The 10,530-nt window shown below is 38.8% G+C and overlaps 1 pseudogene; it reads left to right on the forward strand.

Annotated features, from left to right (window-relative positions):
• Positions 1-2,454: 2,454 nt before the first annotated feature.
• LOC119056221 (uncharacterized) lies at positions 2,455-2,568 on the forward strand (annotated as a pseudogene).
• The last annotated feature ends 7,962 nt before the right edge of the window (positions 2,569-10,530 follow it).

Raw genomic sequence — 10,530 nt, forward strand, 5'->3', positions numbered from 1 at the left:
ATTTACCTGTGAGGCCATCTGGTCCAGGACTTTGTTTTCTTGGAGATTTTGTTTATTGCTTCGATTTCATTAGTTTTTATCAGTGAATTCAGGTTTTCTGCTCTTCCTGATTTATTTTTAGAAGATCATATGTCTTTAGAAATTCATCCATTTTTCCCAGGTTGTCCAATTTCTTGACATATGATGAGGTCTATCCAGAGAGGATTCAGCCACATAATGTGAAAAATAGAGACATTTATTGAAGGAGATACAAGATATAAGAAACACTGTATATAGGAGAATGATGTCTCAGTCCCCTTTCAAAGTAGGCACCTTGGGACCTCACACAGTTCTCCTGATCACCATCAGCTGTCCTGTCATATGTTTCTGCGTCTCAGTGATGGTATGAAATCTCTTCACTTTCATAGGTGATTTTAGCTTTGGAAAAAGCCAGAAGTGTGTGGCACCAAATCTGGGGTGTAGGGACACTGAGTCACCTGAGTGATTTGATGTTTCACAAAAAATCTCTGGACAAGATGAGATATATGAGGAAACACATTGTCATGAAGAAGCTGCCAATCACCATTAGCCCATTCCTGTGGCCTTCTGAATCATTGGAATAGTTTTCTCAGAGGAAAGTTCAAACTTAATGAAAATTTGATGCAGATTTGTTGCTCTACTCCCTCAGTCATTTTGAATGCAATAGTGACACTGTACACATGGTCATTCAATGACATCTACCACCCCCCACTGACTAGTACAGTGAAGTTGTCATTGTTCACACATGTGCATTCCGGTCCACTCTCTTTGGCTTCCCAGTTACATTGATGTTGCACAAACTGTTCTCATTATAATAACAATGGCTGGACTTTTTCTGGACAGACCTCATGTAATTGTTCATAATTTTTCTTACACTCCTTTGTATTTCTGTGATATCAGTTGTCGCTTGTCTTATTTCACTTCTGATTGTATTAATTGGGGTCCTCCTTCTATTTTCTTGATGTGTCTTGTTAAAGGTTGTCATTTTCTTTATCATTTTAAAGAACCAGCTCCTGGGCTCATTGATCTTTTGAATTGTATATTTAGTCTTTATGTCATTTATTTCCACTTTGATCTTTATTATTTTCTTCCTTATACTTACTCTGAGCTTTGTTTGGTGTTGTTTTTCTAGTTCTTCTAGATGTAGGGTTAGATTGTTTAAGGTTTTTCTTACTTCTTAAGATAAGCTTGTAATGCTATGAACGTCACTCTCAAGACTGTTGTTTGCTGTGTCCCAGAGGTTTTGGTGTGTTGTGTGTTCCTTTTCATTCATTTCCAGGTAATTTTGATTTTTTCCTTCATCTCATTGACATTTTCATGACTTAATATCATGCTATTTATCCCCCCATGTATTTGAATATTTTTAGCATTTTTATTGAGGTTGACTTAAAATTTCATGTCATTGTGACACAAGAAAGTATTTTATATGATTTCAGTTTTAAATTTGTTAAGATTTATTTTGTTCCCTAATATGTGCTCTATTTTTGAGAATGATGTGTGCACTTGAGAAGAATTTTTTTATTGGGGGTAAAATGTTCTGAAATTAACAATTAAATCCATTTGATCTTGTGTGTCTTTTAATATCACTATTCTCTTGTTGATGTTTTGTCTGGAAGATTTCTCCATTGATAACAATAGGGTGTTAAAATTTTCTACTCTGAGTGTATTCCTTCAATCTCTTCCTTTATTCATAAAGATTTTCTTTATATATTTTGATGCTTCTATGTTGGGTGCATACATGTACTCTTGTTGTGTTGATCCCTTTAGTACTAGGTAGTGACCTTCTTTTTTCTCATTATGGCCTTTGTTTTGAAGTTTATTTTGTGAGACATAAGTATTGCTACCCAACCTTTTTTTTAATCTCCATTTGCATAGAATATTTTTTGATCTTGTCACTCTCAGCCTGTATAAATATTTTGTTTTAAGATGAGTCTCTTTTGGACAGCATATATATGGATCATGTTTTCTTATCTACTCATCTACTCTATGTCTTGAGATTGGAACATTTAATCCATTTATATTTAATACTATTATTGATAGGAACCTAGTCATTGCTACTTTTTCTTTATACCAATGTTCCTGTTTCCCTCTATTTTTATTGTTCTTAGAACAGTCTCTTTAACATCTCTTGCAATGGTGGTTTGGTAGCAACAAACTCCTTTAAGGTCTATTTTTTTATTATTTTTGCCTGGGAAGCTCTTTATTTCACCTTCACTTTTAAATGATAGCCTTATTGGATAAAGTAGTCTTGGCTGTAAGTCTTTGCATTTCATGACTTTGAATATTTCATGTAAACCCCTTCTGGTTTGGAGTACTTCTGTTGAGAAATCAGCAGAGAGTTTATGGGAGATCCCTGGCAGGTAACTAACTGTTTCTCTCTTGCTGACTTTGAGATTCTCTCTGTCTTTATACTTTGCCATTTTAGTTATGATGTGTCTTTCTTCTTGGCCTTTTGGCTAAGATCAGATGTAGTATCTTTTCTTGTCATTTTAATAGTCATAATGTGTCTTGGAGTGGATCTCTTTGGATTTATCTTGACTGGGACTCTGTGCTTCCTGAACTTGTGTGACTTTTTCCTTCACCAGTTTAAGAAAGTTTTATATTATCATTTCATCACTTTATTCTCATTTCTGGTACTCCTATGATGCAGATATTGTTACATTTTATGTTGTCCTAAAGTTTCCTGATATTATCACCATTCTTTTTTTTTTTTGCTCTTCTAATTGGGTGTTTTTTTCTAACTTGTCTTCCAAATTGGTTATTTGATTCTCCACTTCATTTAACCTGCTTTTAATTCCTTCTAGTGTATTCTTCATTTCAGACATTGTATTCTTCATTCATTCCTCATTTTTATTCATAGTTTCTGTGTCCTTTTTCATGCTAATGTAGTTTCCAGTGTATTTATTTTGGTTGTCATAAAGTTCCTAGTAGTTTCACTATGTTCATTAAGCATCTTTATAATCATTACTTTAAACTCTATGTCTGATAATTGCTTGCTTCAATTTCATTTAGCTCTCTTTTCTAGGGATTCTTATTTTTCATTCTTTTGGAGATTGTTTGTATCCCCATTTTAGCTATCTCTTTTTGCTTGTTTCTATGTATTAGATTGAGCTACTTTAATTCCAAGTGTACATGGATTGTCCTTTTGTTGTATGAGTCTTGTGGGACCCAGTAGTGCAGTCTCCTTAATCTCCTGGGCTGGATGCTCTAGGAATGTCCCCTGTGTTGGTTATGTGGGCACTACTGTTGTAATTGGATCTTGATTTTTTTTTTTTGCCCTTTCATTGGTGGGAACCTTTCTTCTGGCTGGCTGAATGGGAGGCTCATCCCGAACCACATCTTACAAGCTGTTGTACAGGTGCTGAAAGAACAAAACAAAACAGAAAAGGCTTTCAAGATGGCGATGGAGTAGGACGGAACAGATACCAGTCCCTAGGACAAAAGGGAGAGAAACCTGTCCGATCGGAGGAGGAGAAACCAGCAAGCCAGAAGTTGCTAAGCATATGTGAAAATAGGACCAGAAACCTCCACGGTCGCGGAGGAATTAGATGGTAGGGAGACAGCAGTGGTACAGTAGTCTCGGGAATGGAGCAAACAGAAACAGCGGGGATCTCGTCCTGTGCATGGTTGGGGAACCAGCGCCCAGTGGCCGAGAGCCCAACGGCGCCTGGAACAGCGTTCAGCACCCAGACGGCTCCCTCCCTGGTTTTTTTCTGCCGGGCTGGCCAAGTGGCCCAGGCAAAGAGGTGTGGAAGGGATTTCAGCCAGTGCACAATTTGGGGGACTAGTCGCCCGGACACGCATGTATCCAGGTGAGTGCCTGATGGCTCCTAGGCCAAAGTTCAGCGCCCAGAAAGCTACCTCCCTAGGATTTTTCGGCGGGGACCTGCCAAGTGGCCCAACCAGAGGGGAGCAGAGGGAATTTCAGCCTGTGCATAGTTCGGAGTCCTGCGCCTGGTGGGAAGTGTGTCTGGGTGAGTGCCTAACGGTGCCTGTTACAGCGTTCAGCGCCCAGACCTCCCTCCCTAGGATTTTTCAGCCTGGCAGGCCAAGTGACCTAGGCAAAGAGGTGTGGAAGGGTTTTCAGCCTGCACACAATATTGGGGGACTAGTCGCCCGGATGCGCATGTATCTGGGTGAGTGCCTGACGGCTCCTAGGCCAAAATTCAGTGCCCAGAAAGCTCCCTCCCCAGGACTTTTGGTCTGGGACCTGCCAAGAGGCCCAACCAGAGGGGAGCAGAGGAGATTTTAGCCTGCACACAGTTCTGGGTCCAGCGCCCAGCATGGTGCTTCTCCATCCCTAGGTTTTTTTTGGCAGAGGTTGGCCAGGGGACCCAGACAAACACAGGAGCAGAAGGGATACACACCACGCAGCATGCCATGACGTGCACACAGAGTTTCTAGGTTGGCGCCCAGTCCTCAGATCGGCTCCCGACTTCCAGTCCACCCCCCTCAGACTATCTGGAAGCCCTGGGCGCTGAGGGGTCCTGGGAAAAGAGCTGAGACCCTCAAACCCTCCCTTTCTGGCCAAGCAAGGTGGGGTGCCAGGAGAGACTTGTTTGATAGAGTTTGCAGACAGGGTGCTGAGGACAAAGGGCCCCAACCAAGGATTCTGTGGTTGCCAGCCCAGGAGAATTGAGAGGTACAGCGTGGGGCACTGAATCCAATAGACACAACAGTCTGGTCTGCTCCACACCCAGCTTGGCAGTGAACCCAAGATAGGGCAGAGGGCCTAGAGCTTCCCCACAGAATGGGGGCAGATCTGTGCCCAAGCCCGAGGGAACCAGGCAACTAGGCTTGTGCAGGTGCCCACAAACACCGCAAACCAGCCGATGGCGGTAACCCCTGGGAGGGGAGCACTGTGAGGAAGTCCTAGTTCCCCATTGTAGGGAGCTGGGGAGAGGAGCCAAGTGTCTGGATCCTGAGAGGGGCTGGCTGAAAAAATCACAACAATCGACCCTCAGCCAACTAGAACCAGAAAAACCGGTTTGGCTAGTTTGAAGCCAACAAGTGACATTTCCTTTTTTGTTGTTTTTGGGGGATTCTTTTTGTTTGTGTGATTTTGTTTTTTGTTTCTTGTTTTTTTTTACATTTTACTTTATTTTATTTTTCTTCTTTCTTTTTTTTCTACTTTTCTTCCTTTTCCATTCCTTTTCTTTATCTTTTTGCTTTTTTAAAGTAATCTGTTATTTCTTTTAAATTTTATTACTGTTTCATCTTTCGATACTTATGTCCTCTTTTCTTGGATTTTCTGTTTTATTTCTTCTTCTTTTCTTTCTAAACTTATTGCCATTTCTTCCATTCTCCTACTTTTTTTTTTCTTTCTTCCTTTTATTTCTTTCTTTGTCTTTTCTTTCTTTTACCCACAAGAGTAACAATCAACTTGAAAATATAAAAAGACCAGAGCTGGACCCATAGAAGAGGCCTCCCAATAGTAGAGGCAGAGAGACAAATTGCACGTTGCTGTAGGAGAGAACCCAAAAGTTGCTGCATATTTGAGTAGGTGGAAGCAGAGAACGACAGAATAAACGAAAGACACTGCACCACTGAAATTCACAGGCATTCCACCACAGAAGTTCACACCATAAACCCAGGGTGTCAAAACAGATTAATCTAAGAAGCTGAGGCTAACAAGAAGAGTCTCACAAGCAATGGGAAGACAAAGAAACAATCCCCAAATGAAAGGAAAGGAGGAACCCTCAGAAAGAATGTTAGATGAAATAGAGGCAAGTCAACTATCAGATAGTGAATTCAAAGAACTGATTATCAGGAAGTTCAAAGAGCTCACAATAAGCTACCAGAAACTACAGGGGAGTTATAACAACATCACCATGAACTATATCAACATGAAAAATGGAATGGAAATTATGAGCAAAGGCCAAGAGGAAATGAAGACTACAATTTCTGAATTAAAAAACACAGTAGAAAGCATTAAAAACAGGGTAGGTGAAACAGAAGATCGGATTAGTGAATTGGAGGACAAAGTACAACGCATCTCACAGAAGGAACAGGAAAGGGAAAAAAGGCTAAGAAAGAATGAAGAGGGATTAAGAGAAATGCAAGACAATATGAACCGTAATAATATCCGAATAATAGGAATACCAGAAGGAGAAGAAGAAGAACAAGGGAGAGAAAACATATTTGAAAGAGTAATGAGAGAAAATTTTCCTAATTTGATGATAGAAAAAGTCACACAAATCCAGGAATAACAGAGAGTCCCATTCAAGAGGAACCCAAGGAGGCCCACTTCAAGACACATCATCATCAAAATGGCAAAATTCCAAGACAAAGAGAGAATCTTAAAGGCAGCAAGGGAGAAAAAGAAGTAACATACAAGGGAGCCCCAATAAGGTTAGCTACTGACTTCTCAATGGAAACACTCCAAGCAAGAAGAGAATGGCAAGAAATATTCCAAGTAATGAGAACCAGAGGCCTACAACCAAGGCTACTTTACCCATCAAGGCTCTCAATTAAGATAAAGACAAAATAAAGAGCTTCCAAGACAAAAGAAGTGTAAAAGGATTTGCTGCCCCCAAGCCAGCTCTACAAGAAATACTAAAAGGACTGCTTTAAGGAAAGGAAGGAAAAGAGACAGACAGAGAGGAACACAGGTACAAAAATGGCATGAATAAGTACCTATCAATAATAACCCTAAATGTAAATGGATTAAATGCTCTCATCAAAAGACACAGAATAGCTCAATGGATAAGAAATCATGACCCACACATATGCTGCCTACAAGAGACCTACCTCAGGACAAGAGACCATCACAGACTAAAAGTGAAAGGCTGAAAACAAATCTTCCAAGCAAACGGACAAGAAAAAAAAGCAGGGGTAGCAATAGTCATGTCAGACAAAACAGACTTCAAAAAAAGGGCCATAAAGAGAGACCCAGAAGGTCACTTCATAATACTCAAGGGACTTCATAATACTCAAGGGAAGAATCCACCAAGAAGACATTAACATAATAAATGTATATACACCCAACATAAGAGCACCAAAATATATAAAGAACATCTTAGAGGATTTGAAGAAAGACATTGACAGCAACACAATTATAGTAGGGAATCTTCACACCCCACTATCAAAAATGGACAGATCTTCCAAACAAAATATCAACAAAGATATTGTGGCATTGAACAATACCCTAGATGAAATAGACTTAACTGATATATATAGAGAGCCCTTCTTCCCAAGGAAGCTAAAAACACATTCTTTTCAAATGCACATGGAACATTTTCAAAGATAGACCACATGATCAGACACAAAACAAGCCTCAACAAATTTAAGAAATTTGAAATAATACCAAGCATTTTCTCTGACCACAAGGGACTGAAACTGGAAACCAACGACAAAGAAAAAAACCCAAAACACCCAAAATCATGGAGACTGAATGGTATGCTATTAAACAACAAATGGGTCGAGAATGAAATTAGGGTAGAAATCAAAAAGTTTCTGGAAACAAATGAAAACAAACTCACAACAACCCAAAACTTATGGGACACAGTGAAGTCAGTTTTGAGAGGGAAGTTTATAGCAATACAGGCCTACCTAAAGAAGATAGAAACATTTCAAACAAACAACCTAACCCTACGCCTGCAAGAACTTGAGGAACAAAAACAAAAACAGCTCAAAGCAAGTAGAAGGAAGGAAATAACCAAGATCAGAGCAGAACTAACTGGCAAAGAGACTAAAAGCACATTTCTAAGGATCAATGAATCCAGGAGTTGGTTCTTTGAAAAGATAAACAAAATAGACAAGCCTTTAAGTAGTCTCATCAAGAAAAGAAGGGAATGGACACAAATACACACAATCAGAAATGAAAGAGGAGAGATTACAACTGATATCACAGAAAGAGAAAGGATTGTAAGAGATTACTATGAAGAAATATATGCCAAAAAATTTGAAAACCTAGGGAAATGAACACATTTCTAGAAAAATATAATCTCCCAAAACTCAATGAAAAAGAAGTAGAAAACCTGAATAGACCAATAAAAACAAAAGAAATTGAAGCAGTAGTAAAAAAAAACCCCATCACACAAAAGCCCCAGAACAGATTTGTTCACAGGAGAATTCTACAAAGCATTTAAGGAAGAGCTAACCCCTAGTCTTCACAGACTATTTCAAAAAATCCAAAAGGTTGAAAAACTCCCAAACTTCTTTTATGAAGCCAGCATCATCCTAATTCCAAAACCAGATAGAGACACAACAAAGACAGAAAACTTCAGGCCAATATCACTGATGAACATAGACGCTAAAATCCTCAACAAAATATTGGCAAATCGCATCCAACAATATATCCAAAATATTATACACCATGACCAAGTGAGATTCATCCCAGGGATACAAGGATGGTTCAACATTCGCAAAACAGTAAATGTAATTTATCATATAAACAAAAGCAAAGACAAAAACCACATGATCATATCAATAGACGCAGAAAAAGCTTTCGATAAGGTACAACACCCATTTATGATAAAAACACTCAACACAGTGGGAATAGAGGGAACATTCCTCAATATAATAAAGGCCATTTATGAGAAACCTACAGCCAATATCATACTCAATAGACAAAAACTAAAAGCTTTTCCACTAAGATCAGGCACAAGACAAGGATGTCCACTTTCACCACTTCTATTCAATATAGTATTAGAAGTTTTGTCCACAGCGATCAGGCAGGAAAAGGAAATAAAAGGCATCAAAATAGGAAAGGAGGAAACAAAATTGTCACTGTTTGCAGATGACATGATAGTGTACATGGAAAATCCTATAGACTCTACCCCAAAACTGCTCAAACTAATTAATGAATTTGGCAAAACAGCAGGATACAAGGTCAATATCCAGAAATCAAAGACATTTTTGTATACAAACAATGAATCAGCAGAAGCAGAAATCAAGGAAAAAATCCCATTCGATATAGCAAAAAGAAAAATAAAATATCTGGGAATAAACCTAACCAAAGAGGTAAAAGACCTGTATGCAGAAAACTACACAGCCCTGAAGAAAGAAATCAGGGAAGACACAAACAAATGGAAACATATACCGTGTTAATGGATTGGAACAATTAACATCATCAAAATGTTCATACTACCCAAAGCAATATACAGATTCAATGCAATACCTATTAAAGTACCAATGGCGTATTTCACAGACATAGAACAAACACTTCAAAAATTTATATGGAATCATAAACGAGCCCGAATAGCAGCTGCTCTTTTGAGAAAGAAGAACAAAGTAGGAGGGATCACAATACCTGATATCAAACTGTATTACAAAGCCACTGTAATCAAAACAGCCTGGTACTGGCATAAAAACAGGCACATAGACCAATGGAACAGAACAGAGAGCCCAGAAATCAACCCAACCCTCTACAGTCAATTAATATTCGACAAAGGGGGCAGTAACATAAAATGGAGTAAAGATAGCCTCTTCAGCAAATGGTGTTGGGAGAACTGGACAGCTACGTGCAAAAAAATGAAACTTGAGCACCAACTTACACCATACACCAAAATAAATTCAAGGTGGATAAAGACTTAAATATAAGCCGTGACACCATTAAAGTCCTAGAGGAGAACATTGGCAAGAAAATCTCAGATATTCCACGCAGCAACATTTTTACTGATATGTCCCCTAGAGCAAGGAATATAAAGGAAAGAATAAACAAATGGGATCTCATCAAAATAAAAAGCTTCTGCGTGGCTAAAGACAACAGTATTAAATTAAAAAGACAACCAACTGTATGGGAGAACATATTTGCCAATGATACCTCAGACAAAGGTTTAATCTCCAAAATATACAAAGAACTTACACGACTCCACTCTAGGAAGACATCGAACCCAATTAAAAAAATGGGAAAAGGACTTGAACAGACACTTCTCTAAAGAGGACATACAGAATATCCAGAGACACATGAAGAGATGCTCAATATCGTTAGCTATCAGAGAGATGCAAATTAAAACCACAATGAGATACCACTTTACACCAGTCAGGATGGCTATAATAGACAAAGCAACAAACAACAAATGTTGGAGAGGGTGTGGGGAAAAGGGGACCTTAGTTCACTGTTGGTGGGATTGTAGACTGGTACAACCATTATGGAAAACAGTATGGAATTTTCTCAGAAAAATAAAAATTGACCTGCCTTTTGACCCAGCAATTCCACTGCTAGGATTATACCCCAAGAATCCTAAAACATCAATTTCAAAGAACCTATGCACCACAATGTTCATAGCAGCACAATTTACAATAGCCAAGAGTTGGAAGCAACCTAGGTGCCCATCAGTAAATGAATGGATCCAAAAATTGTGGTACATATACACCATGGAATTTTATGCAGCAGAGAGAAAGAAGGAGCTACTACCTTTTGCAACAACATGGATGGAACTGGAAAGCATTATGCTGAGTGAAATAGGCCAGGCATTGAAGGACAAATACCATATGATCTCACCTTTGACAGGAAGCTAAAGAATAAAACAAACAAGCAAACAGAATAAAAACAAAGACACTGAAATA

The sequence above is a fragment of the Artibeus jamaicensis genome, unplaced genomic scaffold (assembly GCF_021234435.1).
Source record: "Artibeus jamaicensis isolate MK-2021 breed Jamaican fruit bat unplaced genomic scaffold, CSHL_Jam_final contig_240, whole genome shotgun sequence".
NCBI classification, from domain to species: domain Eukaryota; kingdom Metazoa; phylum Chordata; class Mammalia; order Chiroptera; family Phyllostomidae; genus Artibeus; species Artibeus jamaicensis.